The sequence below is a fragment of the Notamacropus eugenii genome, chromosome 6 (genome assembly GCF_028372415.1).
Source record: "Notamacropus eugenii isolate mMacEug1 chromosome 6, mMacEug1.pri_v2, whole genome shotgun sequence".
Classification (NCBI taxonomy): domain Eukaryota; kingdom Metazoa; phylum Chordata; class Mammalia; order Diprotodontia; family Macropodidae; genus Notamacropus; species Notamacropus eugenii.
Window position 1 is genome coordinate 77,466,324 of NC_092877.1, and position 19,563 is coordinate 77,485,886.

A 19,563-nucleotide genomic window follows, 5' to 3' on the forward strand; every position below is an offset into this window, starting at 1 on the left:
AGGAGAAAGAAAGTGTAGAGTAGCTGAGGGAGTTCCCATTGCAGTGAAATCTTAGATCTTTCAAAGTATTGAGGAAATATTTTCCTTTGTTCAACATTTAGTAGTTATTAAGCAGTTACATGGAGTCCAATATGTGAGGTACTATGGAGGAATATAAAGAAATTCTAGCCCCTGGTTTGTAGGAACTAACACACTGATACCACCCAAAGATTAGAACTTAGTCTAGGGGTGCTATGACTTCAGATATCTGAGTGAAGATTCCTGCCTAGAGAAACTGTATCCTAAGGACTAGAAAGGTTGAGTTTGATTGGAGACTTGCCAATCTGATTAAAAAATCTTTACACTGAAAATTGAAGGGAAAATTTTCAGATAAATTTGTAAAACAGGAATGACTGAAAAGAAGACCACTTGTGAAGTAAGTATCTGTTAATTCATTGAACAAAATACTTATGAAGAGGTAGAGAAAAATAGTCTCAGATATTCCAGTAAATGGAAGATCAACAGGATAAAATCAAACAAGAGTTGTAAAGTGCTTTGCAAACTTTAAAGTTTTAGACAAATACTGACTCTTATTCTCCTCCGTCTCCTCCTCCTCTTCTTTCTTCTCCCAGGTTAGATGCTTCTTACACTTGATGCCTATAGGCATGATCCTTGTTGTTGGGAAGGTAGGAGACACCGCTTCTTAGTTATGTGGAAGCCCTGATGTTTAGAGTCAGAAGGAAAAAATCATTTTATTAAGAAAGAGAAAAGGGAATGTTTTATTTATGTTAAGCTTTCATTCTTAGAAAACAGCTTAGGTTTCAGTTTTCTTCTTTTGTCAAAAATTTCCACTTCGTAGCTTCTGGATACTCATCTCACCTGTGTTGATTTTGTTCATAAAAAAAATATTAGCCATTGCTGTTCTGTGCATGTCCCAATTACATTTCCTTGCTCTGTTTGGGAACTGCTTAGCAAGTCGACAAGCACTCATTTTGCTGGTTAATTAAAAGAGTGTAAATGTCACTTTTCCAAGCTTTGGCATTTGACTTGGGCCCTGACTGTGTGCTATGAATTGTAAAGTCATCTTGTCATACACAGATGTGTCACTTCATGAGATGACAGTATGGTGTAGTGATAAGAGAACTGTCTTGGCAGTCAGATAACCTGGATTCTGCCACTTATTGGCTGTATAACTTTTGGGCAAGTCACATAACCTCTCCCCAGCTACAGAATGTCTTCATCATAATTGATCTTCCTAAGGCAGAAGTCGGTGTCACCCCCTTACTCAATAAACTCCAGTGGTTCCCTTTTGTCTCCAGGATCAAATATAAAATACTTTCTCTGGCATTCAAAGCCCTTCATAAACTGATCTACAATTACCTTATAGTCTTCTTAGGCCACCTTCCTCCTTGCATACTCTGTTGACCAAGTGACACTGACTTCTTTTGCTACTCTTCTCATAAGTCACTCTATGTCCCAACTCTATACATATTCACTGGCTGTGCCTCATCCCTGGAATTCCCTTCCTCCTCATCTCTGCTTACCGGCTTACTTGGTTTTCTTAAAGTCTCAACTACAATTCCACCTTCTACAAGAAATCTTTCCCACTCTCCCTTAAGGCCAGTTCCTTCTTTATTGATCAATTTCAATTTAGTTCACACATAGCTTATTTGCACATAGTTGTCCTCTCTATAAGATTGGGAGCACTTTGAGCACAGGGACTGTCTTTTGCCTCTCTCTGCACCCTCTGAACTTAGTCAAAGTGCCTATCCACTGCTCCATGCTGCCTCTGGTCCTTGGCCAAAGTAGATGCCTTATCTTGCTGAGCTAAATTGATTGGAACTGGCTATCAACAACTGCAGGATGGGTTATTCACCCAGCCAGCTCTGTTTCTTTCAGCTGCTATGATGATGTTCTAGATGTAGCTTTCTCTGACCCAGTTCTTATTCACAGACCTCATTACAGATCTGGCCCTGGCTTCTTGTAACAATGCTACCACAACACAATACTATGCAAAGGTCAGCAAAGACTTTCCTATCATATGCTGTATAGTCTTTTCTTTTCCTTCCCTATACACAGTAGGCTCAGAGCCACACAGTTCTACTGTATTAAGGAAATCTGTACCTCAGTACATTTTTTTTTGCTGTATTCATTTATTTCAGATATTATATCAATGCCATTTGCACCACTATGGTTAGAAGGCGTCAGCATTTCCCATTTAGGTTCCTCCTTTCAGGGTTTCATAATTTGATCACAACATTTGTTTCGGGGCGCAACTTGCCAAACAAAGGTCTCAGCTCAAAAGCATCTTCCACCCACTTAAAAACAGCAGCCACAACAATGCGCTCCTTATGTGACCAATTTAAAATGATGTAAGTCTACAGAATTCTGAGACTCTTGGATTTCTGGAGGCTGGAAGTCGAGTGTTTTCTGCAACGGGAGCAGGATTCATTTCTTCAGGTCGGAGAGAGTTCATCCTCCTCGATTACAGCCTGATGAGAACAGCTACACCAATTCACAACCTGGCAGTTATTCCTCCCTGTGTGTACTAAGCTTCCCTTGATTATGGAAGGATCATGATGACAAGGACCCCTGCCTGCAATTCCAGCTGTTCAGCTCCACCTCTGGTCAGAAGAAGGATGCCTCTCTGTGCTCCCAATCAGAGGATAAAGGAAGAAGGAGGAGAAAAGGTGTCAAATCCGACTTCTGCATTCCAAGAACCAAAGCCACTAGGTTTGGGACAGAGCTGGGAGTTATGAATGGGAAGTTAGAGCTGGGAGATGGTTCCTTTGGATGTAGAGAGTAGCTGTGTTCTCCCGTTAAAGCCAGATTTCCTCTTTCAGAATCATAGGTCTGACTCCCAACTGGAAGTGTCTCTTCTGTAACAGACCCCATAAGAGGTCATCTAGCTTTTGCTTGACAGACTCTAGTGGGGAGGGGGGGGGGCAATCAGCTCCACTCTGGAAGAGTTCTAATTATTGGGAAGCTTTTCCTTACCCTAAATGTACTTCTTGCGATTTTCTCCCAAGAGTCCTAGTTCAGCCCTCTGATTATAAGCAAAAAAGCCTAATGCCTCTTTCCTGGGACAGTCCTTCAAATATTGGAAGGACAGCTAACAAGTAAGCCCATTGGGTGTCTCTTTTGAGTTTTTCTTTTATTTTTAATTTATGAAACAACACAAGCATTTCCATAACATGGAATAAAAAGATAATTGCATTCAGACTGGTTATTGGGGGAGGGGGGAGATGAGTTGGGTTTTTCCAGGTGCAGAACTCTTTGCTGTGTATGACAGTTAGCTAAAAGTCCTTAGGACCTGCTCCCAATAGACATTATCAACTGAATAGGGACATGTAAAACTCATACACTTGGATTCACTATACCAGGCTATATTATCTTTTTCCTCCACCTCTAGAGGAGTGTCTGTTCATGAAGTTAATTTCTAAGGCTTTTTTCTGAAAAATTTGGGCCACTCTGCGCTCAACTTATTCCCTATTAGCATCATCACTGAACCAGGGCATCCCCCAGATATCCTAATGGCAAGGCTCTGACTTCCATATCCTATGCCAGATGCCCAAACCTTCTACCCCTGAGTCCCCATGATGGGCTGTGGCCAAATCATTGTTGATTATAGAGTCATTAATTTTAAGATAAAATATGAAATCCTCAACCTGGCATTTTGAAAGCCCTCTACAACCTAGTTTGTGCCTCTTTTCCCAGTCTTATTTTGCATTAAAACAATGAAGAAAAATTCATTAAGAACCTATTATGTGCCAGGCACTGTACTAAGTGCTGGAGATTTAAAGACAAAAATGAAATACCCCTTATGTTCTTGTCTTGAGCTGTTCATTTGAGTCAAACTGGCCTGTTAACTGTTCTCCACACATGATACTTAATCTCCTATGCCTTGGATAGATCATTCCTTTATGACTGGAATCCGTAAGCTTCCTTACCTGTCATTCATCACTCTAGTTGACTCCCAATAAGGAAAATCCCGCTATCGATGCAGATTGGCAACTACGCTGCAACCTAAGTCTTAAAGGGTTTCCTAGAGCTATAGAAAGTTTCATGACTTCTGAGGGTAACATGGCCAATATTTGTCAGAGGTGGAATCTGAAAACCCAGGACTTCTTGACTCTGAGACCAACCCTTTTCCCACTATGCCACAGTGCCTATATGTGGATGTCTCATTTCTCGGTTTCTGAATTCAGTAGGAGTAATCCTCTAAAAATAGGTCAAATCTCCCAGCAGGGAATTATGTAACTCTTCTTTTCCTCTGGGAGGGTGAGTGGAAGCATGAAGAATTGGTATCATAAAAACAAAAATGGGCCTCAAGGGGGTCATCCAGCTTTAGTCCTTTGCCCTCAGATAGATGAATGCCTGAGTTAACCAAAACAGGGATTTATTAACTTATTTTAAAGATTTCTAAGGATGAAGACGTCGAAAACTCCTTTGTAGCATATTCTAGCACTAGTCCAGATGCCATGATAGAAGGAACCTTAGATCTGATGTCATAGAACCTGAATTTGAATTCTGGCTTTTTACTACTTTAGGGGTTCCCTGTCACTTGCAGGATGAAAACAGAATGTTTCCTTTGGCATTCAAAGTTCTGTATAAGCTAGCCTTTTCTTGCCTTTCCATTCTTCTTATGCTTTACTCTCTAATATGTACTCCTGTGTTCAATGACACCGGCCCCCTGTTAATCCACGAACAAGAAATTCCATCTCATTGCTCTGGGCATTTTCTCTGGCTGTCCCCATGTGTCTTATCCCTCCTCTGCTTTGCTTACTGACTTCTTCGGCTTCCTTTAAGTCCTGACTAAAATCCTGTCTTTTATTGGAAGCCTTCTCCAACCCCTCTTAATTCCAGTGCCTTCTCCGTTCATTATTTTCTATTTATCTTGCATGTAACTTCCTTTGTATATATTGTCTCCACCATCATATATATATATAATATATACATTATACATATGGCTCTACCATATACAATGTCTCCACCATTAGCTTGAAAGTTCTTGAAGGATGAGACTTTGTTTTGTTTCATTTTGGATCCCTAGAACTTAGCATGAGGCTTGGTACATAGTAGGTAATTAATAAATGTTGATTGATTGATTGACTTATGTGATCTGGGGCAAGTCATTTGAAGTCACTGTGTCTCAAATTCTTCATCCATAAAATGAGGGAACTAGACCTCAAAGGTCTAATCCTATGGCTACAATCATGCTTAAGCTAAAGTTCTTCCTTATCTCTAAGCAAATTCCCATTATTATTATCTAAGATATGATATGATAAGCATTTATTAAGTACCTTCTATGTGCCAGGCATGTGTGCTAAATACTGGGGATATAAATAAGTATTTATTTGGGCAAGTAAAATTTGGGGTAGGAAGATGGATAAAATTTTGGAATACTCTGTTCCCAACTTATTCCCTGTGAGCGGTTGTCCTTGCCCTTAAGGAGCTTTCAGTCTAATGGAGAATGATAATACACAAAAGGAAATTGAAGAGGTAGGGTAGGAAATGCCTAGGGGTTCTGTTTAGGCTCATGGCAACAATAATGACCATGACCATGGTGGAAATTGAAACCAAGCAGAGTAGTTGGTGGTAAATGAAAAGATGGTTGAGATTTTTAGGTCTCTATAATAGGGGTTTATGGGAAGAACTCCATCAGAAGGACAGAAGTTCTGATGGTTCTGATGAGGTATGAGTATCATAGTTGAAGCAAGCTCCACGATAATGAGTTTCCTGATGATGAGCTTATCCTGGGAAGGGAGAAGGAGAAAAGAAGGGGATGATGATGGTGGTGGTGGTGTCAAAATGAAGCAGCTAGCCTCAAATGAAGCTCATTATTTCCTTAAAAAGAAATAAAAAAAGCACCTTTTCCTCCCATTTGTATTACTGTTCTAAGAAAAAATTTAGAGAGAGAGAACTTTGCAGTTTCCCTGTGGAACAGATCGGCGTGCATGCTAAGCCATGAATGAACTGAGTGATCAATTAGTCTCTTTAAGCCTCAGTTTCCCCATTTGTAGAATAGGGATAATAATATCTGCCTTGTCTATGGCAATGCAAATTCTTGTGAGGAAAAAAGGTAATCAACCTTGTAGCCCTCTAGGATTAACCCCTTATTTATTCTGTTTGTATGGAGGGGAGTAAGGTGTAAGAAGACTAAAAAAAATAGGAGAAACTCAACTTATAAAGCACTTCAAAAGCCAGAGGGCTTTATATTGGGTCTTGGAGGGGAAAGGGAACAACTGGAATTTATTGAATACAGAGGAGAACATTAGGAAGGTCAATATGACAGCTGAGTGGAGGATGAATTGGAGTGGGGAAAGGCTTGAGGCAAGGAGACTAATCAACAGGCTATTGCAGTAGTCCAGGCCTAAGATAATGAAGGCCTGCAGCAGGGTAGTGGGAACATCAGAAGAGAGAAGGAGGGGGTGTATAAGAGAGATACTAAGAAGGGAGAAATGACAAAACTGGTTGGATATGGGGGTGTGAGAGGCTGAGGAACGGAGGATAATACTCAGGTTGTGAGTCTGGGTGACTGTTTCTAGTTCTCATGGCACTGAGTGAGAAGGACTTCTTTATGGAAGGACAGAAGCAAGGAAGCTTCCAGTACCTGAGTTGGTTCCAAAGGAAAGAGTGAAAAATAAAGGTTAGTCTTCCTGGAGCACTACCAAATGATGACCTTGGGGGCAGTACTGTAGATAAAGCCTGGGGTCAGAAAGACCAGAGTTCAACTCTGACCTTGGGCAAGTCACTTTAAACTTGGCTAGCCTCAGTTTCCCTATTATAAAAGGGGGGCAATAATAGATTAAATGAGATACTATTTGTAAAGTGCTTATCACAGTGCCTGGCTTATAGTTGATATATAAATTCTTATTCCCTTCCTTCCCCCTCTTTCCTTGAGACTATTAGAGAGCATCTACATAATACTTCATTTTTTCCCCTAATGTTCAAAGGAAAGCACTTGCTTCACAACAACCTTGTCCCTTGTCAGGTGGAAAGGACAAGTATTATTCTCCTGATCCTTATTTTATAGATTAGGAAATTGAGAATGACAGTATGATTTGCCTAAGGTCACACATCTAGAAAATGTCAGAAGCAGCTGAACCCTGACCTCCTGATGCCAAACTTTGCTATTATATTAGGAAGTCTCTATTGCATTGAGACCGAGGGATGGACCCAGCCAGAAGTGTTAAAAACACAACCAAGTTATTCTCTATGGCCAATACCCAAAAGGAAGAAATATCTAAGTTGAAAACCATCCTTTGCTGAACAAATTCAGAGAAACATGGGAAGACTTTTATGAATTGATGCAGTACTAGTAAAGAGAGCCAAACCAGGACAATAATCTATATTATAAAACAGAATTGTTTTTAAATGGCATTGAATGACACTGATCATTTCCATGACCAACCACAGCTCCAGAGACTGACAAGAAAGCTCTGAAGGACTCAAAGTGGAGAATAAAACATACATTTATGAACATGGCAAGTGTTTTTTGCTTCACCATATTTATTTGTTTTAAGAATTATGCTTTTTGGTTTGGTTTGTTCATTTGTTTAGGGAGATTAGGGGAGCTAGCAATAGCGTTTCTCCATCCCCCCCAAAAAGAGAAGAAAAGGTCATCAGAGCAGTTTTTAAAATACAGAAGGAAGTTCAGAAAGAAATATGATCAGGACAGCTTTGAAATTTTGTAACATGTTGAAATTTTCTTTTTTTTTTTAACTGGTTCTGTTCCTTTAATAGAACAATTAACATAATGTATAATATGGATGTAACCAATTACCCTTGAATAACATATATATTTAGTATCTTCTAATGGCAATTCAAGATGTTTGTTTTTGGAGGTTTCATCCCTTCCTTGAATGTAACAATTAGTTTCTTAGAGCTGACAAGATAAAGTTCCATTAAAGGCCTTACGAAAGTTTCAACACATACTTCCTTTTAGCTGACATATTTGTACTTTATCCTTTGATTTGCACCTCGAACTTAAAAAGGTGGTTCTCTGCAGTAGATTTGATAGACTAATTCTTCCAAAGATGGCTCTGGATCAGCTGTAGCAAACTAGGCAGCATCCTCAATCTCTTTCCATACTTCCACATCGATTTCCTTTAATTCTTCAATACTGGCAAGGTTGTTGTTCACCATTCTCTCCTTGAGAAGCATGATAAGGTCACTTTTACTCCTCACTTCCTGAATTTCTTCTCGAGTATGATAACTGACACCAGGGTCGCTCATGCGGTGTCCATGATAACGATATGTCTGTAGTTCCACCAACATGGGGCGCTTTCCTGACCTACAGTAGGCAGGTGCAAATTTTGTTGCCTCATGGACACACAGAACATCCATACCATCTACCTTTATTCCTGGGATAAAATCTCCTCTTTTGTAGTAGTCAGTGCTGATCGCTGCTCTCTGTAAGGAAATTCCCATTCCGTATCGATTATTCTCACAAATGAAAATACAAGGCAATTTCCACAAAGCTGCCATATTGTAAGCTTCAAATATCTGACCCTGATTAGCAGCACCATCTCCATACAAAGTCAAACAGAGCTCATCTTTCTCATTGTGCTTACAGGCTAGGGCAATACCAGCTCCCAAAGGTACCTGAGCTCCAACAATGCCGTGGCCACCATAGAAGTTCTTGGCATACGTGTGCATAGATCCTCCCTTTCCTTTAGCACATCCCCTCTTCGTCCAGTAAGCTCTGCCAGAATTTCTCGAACGGGAAGTCCTCAAGTATAGGTAAAGCCGTGTGCTCGATAGGCCGTAATACATGATCTGTAGGATTTATACCAGCTTCAAGCCCCATACAACAAGCTTCCTGACCATCACACAAGTGTTAGAAACCACGGATGATCTTTTGCTCATACAGTTGGTCTGCTTTCAATTCCATCCCACAAACAGTCTGCAAGAACTTATAGTACTTAAGTCCTTCCTCTAGTGAGAACTGCTGTGGTGGGAGGTTCATCCTCCAGCCGATGAACGTCACATTTCTTAATATCAAATGGAGCATCCTTTGCAAAGTTACGGGCTGCCAGGAGCACTCTTCCAGCCTGTTTCTGGGACGATGGCGAGCATTTTTCGCAAGGAGCGGTGGCGGCGGTGGGGAGGCCAGCGGCAGAGGCAGAAGGGACCCTGGCAGTGTCCGGAGTCTCCTTCCAACGTGTTGAAATTTTCAAACCAAGTTGTACATAATAGAGATTCATGGTTGCACATAGAATTCTCTTCTGTTCTATTTTGTATGCAGAAATGTTCGGGGAGGAGGCACTATTTGTTAGTTTAGAGGATTTTTTTAAAAAGGAAAACATTATTTTCCTCCTTGTGATGCTCTGTCTATAAACAACCAGCTAAGTGAATATTAGTCTGGTTACCAACCTTCTCTATAAAAATGGTTGAGATCCAACTCCAAAAGACTCATGATGGAAAATGCTATCCACATCCAGAAAAAAAACCTATGGAGTTTGCTTTTTTTGTTGTTTTTGTTTCTTCTTTCTCATGGTTTCTCCCATTGGTTATAATTCTTCTTTGCAACATGACTAATGTGAAAACATGTTTAATATAAATGTATATGTAGAGCCTATTTCAGACTGCACACCTCCTTGGGGTAGGAGGAAGGGAGGGAGGGGGAGAAAATTTGGAACTCAAAATCTTTTGGAAATGAATGTTGAAAACTAAAAGAAAATAAATAAATTTAAAAAAATAAATAAAAATTTTAAAAATGGTTAAGATGACCTGTAAGAAATGTACTCACAAATCTGAAAACAATACAAGGGCCTTAAAACATGGGCCACATGGAGTTATTCTCTGGTCTCTGTTCTTGTCCTGAGTTTTCCTATTTCTATACTTTTATTCATACCTGAAATGGCTTCTTTCTTGCCATCTCCCTGATGGTCTTCCCTCATTTCCCTTGTATCATCTCTTCAGTAAAGCTTTCCTCGACTCCTCACCTCCCTTCTCAATTTTTTCATAGCACTTCATCTACATTCCTTTTATGCATTTATATATAAATATAACAAATTATATTTATAATTATAGTTATTAGATTATAAGCTCCTGAAATCTATGGTTCATAACCTCAAATTCTGGGTTTATTCAAGTGAGGTTCAATGTTATGCTATGGGTCTCTCCCAAATCATCCTTTGACTCATTCTAGATTTAGGATTTTTGCTGGGGACATCAGAATTTAGCTTGTGTTTAAGGCTGCTCAGACACAGGAGGACCTCAGTTCTTATGCAAACTCTCAAGCTAACAATATATACAGGACGGAGGACAGACTTTACTTTTCTTTATAGAAAGATAATTCTCCTCACTCCACTGAGCAAGGTCTGTTCTATTTCTCTTTGTATCTCCAGTATATAGCACAATGCCTTGCATATAACAGGTATATAATATTGTAACTGAATGAAAGAAGGAATGACATGTCTTTTCAAGCACAAACATTGTATATTGTGTGTGTTCTATGTGAGTGTGTTCTGTGTATGTGTGTGTTGTGTGTGTGTGTGTGTGTGTGTGTGTGTGCGTGTGTGTTTAGGAAGGCCATATTTCTCAGTTGAGAGACCTAGAGTGGGTTTCTAAGTGAGTTAACATCAACTCCTTCCCTTGAATTGCTGGGTCAGGATATTTGTCATTTTGCAGCTATGGAAAATGCACACAAGGATTGAAATGCCCAGTTCATGCAATATTGCTTAAAGGATTTGAGGATTCCATTTTGGCACAAATCCTTTAATTAAAGTGAATTCCTTCAGGCCTGTTTCACCCAGACCCAATCTGCAATGTCCCCATTGACCTGGGGAATGCTGACTAATTGACAAATTGGCAGTGCAACTACTTCTTCAAAGATGCTAAGATATCTTTGGTAAGACAAACATGCTCCAGGATACCATATGGCCTTATTTTTGTGGTAACTTTTCAAATTCATCTGCAAATCTCTCCGGAGGCTACTGAAGGCTGGCTGCCTCCAATTCAATAGTTGCTGCCACTGGTCACCTTTGCTCTCCAAGGCAAAGAACCCTTCAGCAAGGAGGTATTTGGGGAAGCTCAAGAGGATTTCTGGGTAATCTGGCGAGAGAAGTAGCAATCTCCATCAAGTCTCAAGGTAGCCCAAGGAACTGGATATCAGAGAGGTCAGGGTTTTGAAAAATGTTTCCTGATTGACTTCATAGGAAATCAGCAATAGGCAGTTCTCTTTGGGAAACACACAGGTCTAGATTCCTCTTATCAGAAGAGGAAGCTCAAGGCTTGACTGGTTAACAGCAGAATGGTTAGGCAGTTGAAGTTGAGTGTTATTGCTCTCTACATCACTTAATAGTGATTCTTAGTAGGACTCCTTTGCAACTCAAGGAGCCCTCAGTTGGATACAAAGAGCCAACATTCCAGAGAAGGATAATGACTAGCAATAGGAGGCCAAAGTATTGGTTCCCTTTATCTTTTTAGGGGGTAGGCATTGAAGATGGGGAGTGGTATTGACCTGAGATTTCATTGTCATGGGGAACTCCTGGTGAGGAAACTCCTTCCAGTAATTCAGATGAGCAACTCTTCTGTAACTTAAAGCCCCACAGATTGGCCTGAGGACCTGAGAGAATATGCACCTCCCCAGTGGTTCCATAACTAGTGTGTCAGAGACAGGGCTTCCCAACTCCAAAGGAGGTCCTTTCTTAATGCCATACTGCCTCCCTCCCTTTATCGGAAGCCTGAAAAAAACCCAGTGAAATGGCTCCCAAAACTTTAGTAGGAATAGCTCTGAATATGGGACCAGAAGACCTGAGTTCTTCTATGAGCCCTTGGCCAGGCCAACACTTTGATGGCTGTTTCTTCACCCACAAAATAAGGAGGCTGACTAGATGATCTCTAAGGTTTCCTCTAGCTGTAAATCCTAGTACCTCATAGAAATACATCTCATTTATGTCCAGTATGAATCTGGTGGGAATGGTAGGAAGGGAAATGATGCTAGCAGAAACAGAAACAACAGAGACCTCCCTCTGAAAGGACAGCTCCTGACAGAGCCTTCACACTACAGAAAACTTACCCTCCATACAGAAAACTGAGTGTCATGCAGGTTTGCTGAATAAGTGCCCTGATCTCATAAGTGTCCTGATCTCATGACCCAGCACTACATTGACACACTTGAGGTCAGCTCTCAGTAGCACAAATGTGAAACACTGACAACAAAGAAATGTAAAAAGGAGAAGAGACACACTTAGGGGTAGAGAACATAGACCTGGAATCAGGTTACTCAGGTTCTAGAAGTAGCTATATGATTAGCTAGTTGTAGCTTTAGGAAAATCACTAAAGGCAGCTAGGTGGTGCAGTGCATAAAGCACCAGTGCAGGAGTCAGGAGGACCTGAGTTCAAATCTCACCTCAGACACTTGACACTCACTAACTGTGTGACCTTGGGCAAGTCACTTAACCCCAATTGCTTCATCCTGGGTCATCTCCAGTCATCCTGATAAATATCTGGTCACTGGATTCAGATGGCTCTGGAGGAGAAGTAAGGCTGGTGACCTGCACAGCCCACCCTCACTCAAAACAAAGTCAAGTGCAAGTCATATCATCATTTCTCTGATGGCATGGTCTTCTTCAGCAATGAAGGATGAACACACACACAAATGCCTTTGACTTTCATTTTCCTCATCTGTAAAATGGGAATACTACCTGACCTATCTGTTCACAGGGTTGTTGGGAGGATCAAATGTGATGACCCTCAATGTCCTTTCTAGGCCAGGGATTCTGGCATAATGGATATGTTAATACAATGCACAAGTTGTTTCCATCTTTTGCTGCTTTAAAACCTATTTTTATGTTAATGACTTGTTCCCCTGACTGATTGAAGGGGGAGTTGAGGGTCCTTTTTGAAAAGTAAAATGAGCCAAATACTGATGTTCCCAGGGTTTCTCTGGTTTAGGGCACAAGCCAGAGAAATTTATATGAATGAACCCCAAAATTGCATCCAATGTTTTATGCTGGACTTATTCTAATGTTTTAAAGATCTGTGTAGGAACTCTCTCCTCCAGCATAGAGCACAACCTCCTACGACTAGTGGAAGGTCTTGGTGATTTGCTATAGCTAGAAAAAAATATTATCCTGCAGCCAGCCTGGTGATGAACCTTTCCAAAGTCAGCTTGACTGAACCTGACTGGACCTGAGGACAACAGGAAATCCGTACTTTCTAGATGTGTGACTTAACTTCTTGGACCCTTCATCTGTAAAAAAATAATAATAATTAATTTTTTTAAAAAGGAGCTCATGATAAAACTGACCTGAATTCAAAGCCTTTTCTACATGGCTTAGACCTGTCAGAGCTTATACTCAGCTGCTGTAGTGTTGGGCCTCTCTATACCCTCTGAGGAATTCTTTGGGGAAGGGGACACAATACTATTGAACAGAAAAGATTAAAGCTTTATGAAAATTTTAAGGAAAGAAAGGAAAAGAATGAGAAGAGCAGAGGTAAAGAAATTTGTTCAAGGCAACGGAGGTAGGAAGGAGCAGACGCTGGGATTAGAATTTGACTTCTCCAACTCCAAATCTGATGCTTTCCCCACTTTACTGCAATGTGTTTGGACACTGCCTTTCTCTTCCTGTGAGAGGAGTTAATGATCACTGACAACTATGCAGCACTGTCCCCCTTGAAAGTGATCATACCTTGTTATCATAAGTGCCATTTTACAAAGGAAGAAACGGTAAGGCGAGGTGACTTGTTTATGGTCACACAGACAAGAAGCACAGAGCCTAGAGTTGGAGGCAGGTCCCTTTGGAAGCCTTCCCCAGCCTTTCTTCATTCTCATGCCTTCCTGCTGTTGTTTTTTTCCTATTTGTCTTATTTATAGCTTGCTTTGCGTGTATCTGTTTGCATAATGTCTCCCTATTAGATCATAAGCTCCTTGAGGGTAGGAACTGTCTTTCACCTCTTTTTATATCCCCAGTGCTTAGCACTGCGCTTGCCACATAGTGGGCTCAATAAATATTGATTATTTGCTCTAAGGTCAGGGTTCTTTCCACCGGCTAGGCAAATTAAGGTCCTTGTAATTATTTTTATGACTTTCCAAGAGGGTGTGAGATACTCAGAGAGGCAACTGAAGCATCACTTTTCTGTGCAGTGAGCGCTGAGAAAGAGGAATTGAATGGAGAGGGTTTTTTTCTTTCCCTAGGTGATATTGCTTTGGTTGGATGCTGAGCAGGTGTACCTGCAGCTTTCAAAATAAACAAGGAGGTAAGAAAGTGCAGAAGGATGTGGCATCAGCCCATTCTAGAAATGCTTTTCAGAGACTGAAACACTCTTGCCATCATCATTCATAGCAACTGTTTAGTGAACCCAGAATTCAAGAGCTAGAAGGGACCTTAGAGGTCATTTAGTATCAAACTCAAATAGATCCCTGCAGGCCTCTTATAGACTTAGAAAACCACAAGTTAACATTAGCTATGTTGCATTGTATTTTTACTTATTTGGTTCAACATTTCCCAATTACATTTTAATCTGGCTCCTTAGCAGGGTTTGGGTTTGCTATCTCTCCTTCCCAAAGAGGGGAGGGAGGCCTAGAGGGTGGAAGTGATTTGTCCATATCAGACAGATTGAAAAGCTTGCATCTAGGATTCAGACCAAGAGTTATATCCTCTCTATACCATACAGAGGCTGCTCAGAGTCCAGCTCTAAATTCAATGGAATGATTTAGAATATGTCTGCTTGTTTCATAAAAGTCTGCCTGAGAAAAAAGAGGTAGCAGTTCATCAGGATAGTATTTTTTTTCCTTTTTTAAAGAATCCTGTCACCAAACCAAACAGTAAAAGTCCTTCTTAGTTCTGAAAAGACAACCTCAATTGCTAATTAAAAGATTAATTAATGTTAATTATTGCTAGCATATTAGCTTTGGGTAAAGTTTACAGTTGAGTTGTATTTTTCATATGTCTTTTGTACACTACGTAGGAGATTGGGGCTCCTTTTATAATCAGTGCCTGCAATAGTCCATTTTAGAAAATATGAAACATAATCTTACCATTTTAAAATGACTATAAAATGGAAAGAAAGCAGGATTCCTTCTACTGAGGAGTGGTTGGACAAACTGTGGTGTATTACCATAATGGAACATAATTGGACCACAAGAAGCAAAGAATATGAAGAATTCAGAGAAAAAATGGGCAAACTTGTATGAATTCAATCAGCCAATCATTCAATAAAAATTAAATTATTTTATTGAAATTATTATACTAATTATCAAGCATCTACTGTGTGCCAAGCACTGGAGGATACAAAGAAAGGCCAAAAACAGGCCCTGTTTTCAGGGGAGACAGTACAAAACCAACAATGTGCAAAGAAGCTATACATGGAATAAATTAGAGCAGAGAAAAGGCATTAGAATCAAGGTGTATCAGGAGAAGTTTCCTGTAGAAGATGGAGCTTTAGTTGGTACTGGGGAAGCCAAGAGTCACAGATGAGAAAAGTGAGCATTGCACGAGTAGGTTCTATAGTCAGTGAAAATGCTCAGTTAGGAGACAGACGTGTCTTTTCTCAGGAATAGCTAGGAGGCCGGTGTCACTGGATCTCGATGATGTAGATGGGCGTGAGGTATAAGGATACTAGAAGGAAAAGAAACATTAAGCACCTACTGTGTACTAAGTGTTAAGCACTTGACAAATATTATTGCTTTTGATCCTTATAACAAACCTTGAAAGTAGGTGCTAATATTATCTCCATTTTACAGTCGAGGAAATTGAGGGAAATAGAAGATGTGACCCGACCAGTGTCACATAGCTAGTAAGTGTCTGTGGGTGGATTTCTGGTCAGGTCTTCCAGACTCCAGGCCCGGTGCTCTATCCACCTAGCTTGCCTCTGACAGGAAAAGTAAGAAGGAACCAGGTTAGGAAGAGCTTTTGAATGCTAAACAGGAACTGAAACACAGTCAAGTGGGGCAGAGCCAGGAAAACAATATGTATAATGAAAAAAAACCTCAATGAGAATGAATTCTGAATGTATCTGATTGTCAATCTTAGCCCCAAACAAAAGATGACACAGTGTGCCTTGGGTAGAGAGGCAAGACACTTCAGCTAAAGAATGTGGCTGTGTGCTATTGGGTGTGGTCATCAGATAGACAGATAGATGGAACATTTATTAAGAGCTTACTCTGTGTCAGGCACCATGCTGAGCACTGGGGGATATAAAGGCAAGCCAGACAATCCCTGCCCTCAGAGGATGGCTCACACAATCCTGAGAGAAGGCAACACAAGGGAAGCTGGGCTGGAAAATGGTATGGAAGATGGCCAGGTACCTGATAAAATAAGGCGAAAACTCAGTTATCAGAGCAGGAGGGGCTGGAGGTAGACAAAAGGGTGTGGAGATGGCTGGCAGGTCATTGGTCTACTGTTTTTTGCTCATATATTTTTTCTTCCTAATAAAAAAGGGCTTATTGTATAGTGGTACTGGGGAGACCTATCTAGAAATAACTGGAATATAAAAAGAAAAAGCTATAGACGGTTCTCGTTAAATATTTGCATTTATGTCAGAGTTGGTCTTGCTTGTAATGTATTTGATGTCGACTCCCTGCTCAGGAGAACAACCAATCATAACGTTTTGCTCATGGGAAAATGTGATTCGCTTTTCAATGATCGGCACCATTTCTCGGGACACACAGATAGCCAAGAGCCTTGGATAAGATTTTTGTCAACCTAATATTTGGTTCCTTTATGAACCCCTGTTTTCTAATGCAGGTATGTTAGGAAACAAGAGCCCATTTGTTTAATGTACTGTTATTTGGGCAGACATAGGATGTTGTTCTGGATGAGAGGAAAAAAATTCAGCCTCACTTTCAGAATCATTCTTCAAAAGTATGAAAATCGTTGTCAGGCAGAAGTTCACAGTCAAGTTCAATTTGTAGGACAGAGAGACAAAAGCATGTCCTTTCTCTTTGGGTTCAGGTTTGGAGATATTTGGGAAGTGAAGTGGGACACAGGAGAGAGAAATGATAAATGATCTTGGAGTCTGTGCCTTTCTTCTGCATGCTAGACAGCCTCCAGGAACACAAGTATATGTTCAGGAAGATGAAAAAGAGAGAGAGTTTGAGAGCTGGTGCCACCTGTCTCTATGTTGTGTTCTGGGTATCCATTTATTTTGCTTGTCATATTTACCCAAATATGTAAATCCAAAGGAAAATTAGCTCTCCATCTTCCTCTGGATATCAGTTTGGGGAAACCATTAGAACTTATGTGTTTAGTTTGTCTCATCTTTTGAAAATGGCCAGCACCAGTTCAAAAGCCTCTCTAAACATCACAGCTCCAAACCAAGAGGGGTCTGGTAGACTTCTCAAGCTGCCTGAGGCTTGTAGGAAGCAGGTGAGATATAAGATACAGCAATCACTTTGCAGCTACCTTTTAGAGAACTGCTGGCAGATTTCTTCAGCTGGCTTAATCTTTTCCTCCCTTTAGCACACATTTGCTGTGAAAGCGAATGACATAATTAAGCTTCCTCTAATCCCTGCTTGCACGGTATCCAGACAGATGTTTCCTTATGTCCTGTAGCTGCCCACCTCTTTCTGTCTGGCTCCTGAGAGTGAGGTAAGTTGTGGGTAGCAGATTTCTAAATGGGGCCTTTAAGGGGAAAGGCGTCCATTGGAAATTCGTTTTATGTGAGACTGCACCTGGCACTCCTGCTGAGACCTGTACTGAGCCCCAGAAGGCACAGGACATTCTGGGAGGGGGTCACTCAGACTCAAGAAACACCCCTGCAGAGAAGTCTACTCCTTCACTGCTGCCTTGACCCAGAATAGAATTTGTGCCTGAGAGTTTTCCCAGAGTAATGCTCTCTCCTTCAAGAGAGAGCACACAGCCAAATTGCCATCATATTCCACCAGTTAATCATCTGATAACAAAGGCAGGAGATCTGAACCAATCCCTCTTGCTTGAACGGAGAGGTCAAAAACATAATGGAGACCCATTTGTTTGAATCCAGTGAGCTGCCACTAATTAGCCACGGGTTAATCTGGCTAAATGCAGCATCTGGAAGATAGGAACTGTGGATTTTCAAAATCTAAGGGGAAAAAAAATGGACTTGTGGGTTGCTGCAACAGATATAAATAGAGGTCTGTAAAAATTTTCTAATGTGCAAAATATTCTTCAGCTCCTCGCATACCTTCTAGTGATATAATCAGAATGAATCATAGAATATTATACCTGCAAAGGAATTTGAAGGTCATCTAGTCCAGCCCCCTAATTTTACAAATGGAGAAACTGAGGTCCATCCGTGCACTGATAGCCAGGACCAGTAAATGAAAGACATCAAGAATTGTTAGTTCTTCCTTCCCTTCTTTTCCTCCCACTCTCTCTCTTTCTCCCCCCACTTCAGTCTCTGAGGTCTGGTTCAACTTTCTTAATGTCCCTGGGTCTGTACCAACTTGAACCACCATAGTAATTTTGTAGTGAAGGCAATGAACTCAAGTGGATTCCATTAAATGAGCTATTTCTCCTTGACCTCAGTTTCCTCACCATTAAAGCAAGTGGGTTCTTTTAGATGGTCTCTGAGGTCCTTTCCATTTCCAAAAACTCTATGGTTACTTGTGATTGGCCTTATATCAATCAAGAAGGGCTGGACCATTCTTAAGTGCATGAGATCAGGAAAATGAATGAACTCTAAAAGATTCAAAGAAAACAATTATTTTGGAAAAGGGATGGCTAAAAATGAGAGATCAAAGAACACTGCAAGAGGACAAGCCTATAAAAGCCCAATATTCCATTAGAGATAGGGATAGAATTTAGGAATTAAAAACAACAATGCTGGATTTGGGTCACCAATGCTTAGAGCTGGAAGGGACTTTGGACACTATCTTGCCCAAATCCTTCCCTGTAGATGACATAACCAAGGTCTGGAGAAGTTAAGCCACTTCCCTACATTCATGCAGCAAGTTCGTAGCAGAGTTTGTTATAGACCTAGTCCAAGACTTTCCCCACTATGTCATAACTGTGGGAGAAACTCTACATAGTAGGGGAAGAGAGGGAATAAGCATTTATATAGTTCCTGCTATGTACCATATCCTATGCTATACACTTTAGAAACAATACCTCATTTGATCCTTACAATACCCTTACAAGGTGGCTGATGGTTTTGTTGTAGAGTCCTTTCAGTCATGGCTGATTCTTTGTGACCCCATTTGGGGTTTTCACAGCAAAAATACTACCATGGTTTTGCCATTTCCTTCTCCAGATCATTTTACAGATGAGGAAACTGAGGTAAACAGGGTTAAGTGACTTGCCCAGGGTCACACAGATAATGTCGGAGGCCAGATTTGAACTCAGGTCCTTGACTCCAGGTTTGGTGCTTTATTCACCGTGCCAATTAGTTATTCATTAATATTCATAGGTCAAATATTCACCATCTAAATTTTCCTTCTCTTATCTTCTCCTTCAAATACTATCTTCACTACTACTCTAGCTTCATCTCCTATTAACTGTGAAGATCTCTGGGGTTCTGGAGTGTGGGCTGGAGCCAATAGGCATCACATTCAAAGTCCTTTCTCATAGCACTCTGCACCAGTCATCTCTTTCATTCCCATAGCTTTAATGACCGCTCCTAAACCTATACCTCTAGCTCTAACCTCTCACA

At 40.7% G+C, this 19,563-nt stretch overlaps 1 long non-coding RNA gene and 1 pseudogene across 1 annotated transcript in view; both read right to left on the bottom strand.

Annotated features, from left to right (window-relative positions):
* Positions 1-7,505: 7,505 nt before the first annotated feature.
* LOC140511323 (pyruvate dehydrogenase E1 component subunit alpha, mitochondrial-like) lies at positions 7,506-9,581 on the bottom strand (annotated as a pseudogene).
* Positions 9,582-12,364: 2,783 nt separating this feature from the next.
* Positions 12,365-19,563, bottom strand: part of LOC140511326 (uncharacterized) — a 43,429-nt gene continuing 36,230 nt past the window's right edge. Inside the window, exons 2-3 of the long non-coding RNA XR_011969500.1 lie at positions 15,640-15,804; positions 12,365-15,551 (exon numbers count right to left, since the gene is read on the bottom strand). This is a non-coding gene — a long non-coding RNA (uncharacterized lncRNA). The remainder of the gene's footprint in view (positions 15,552-15,639; positions 15,805-19,563) is intronic.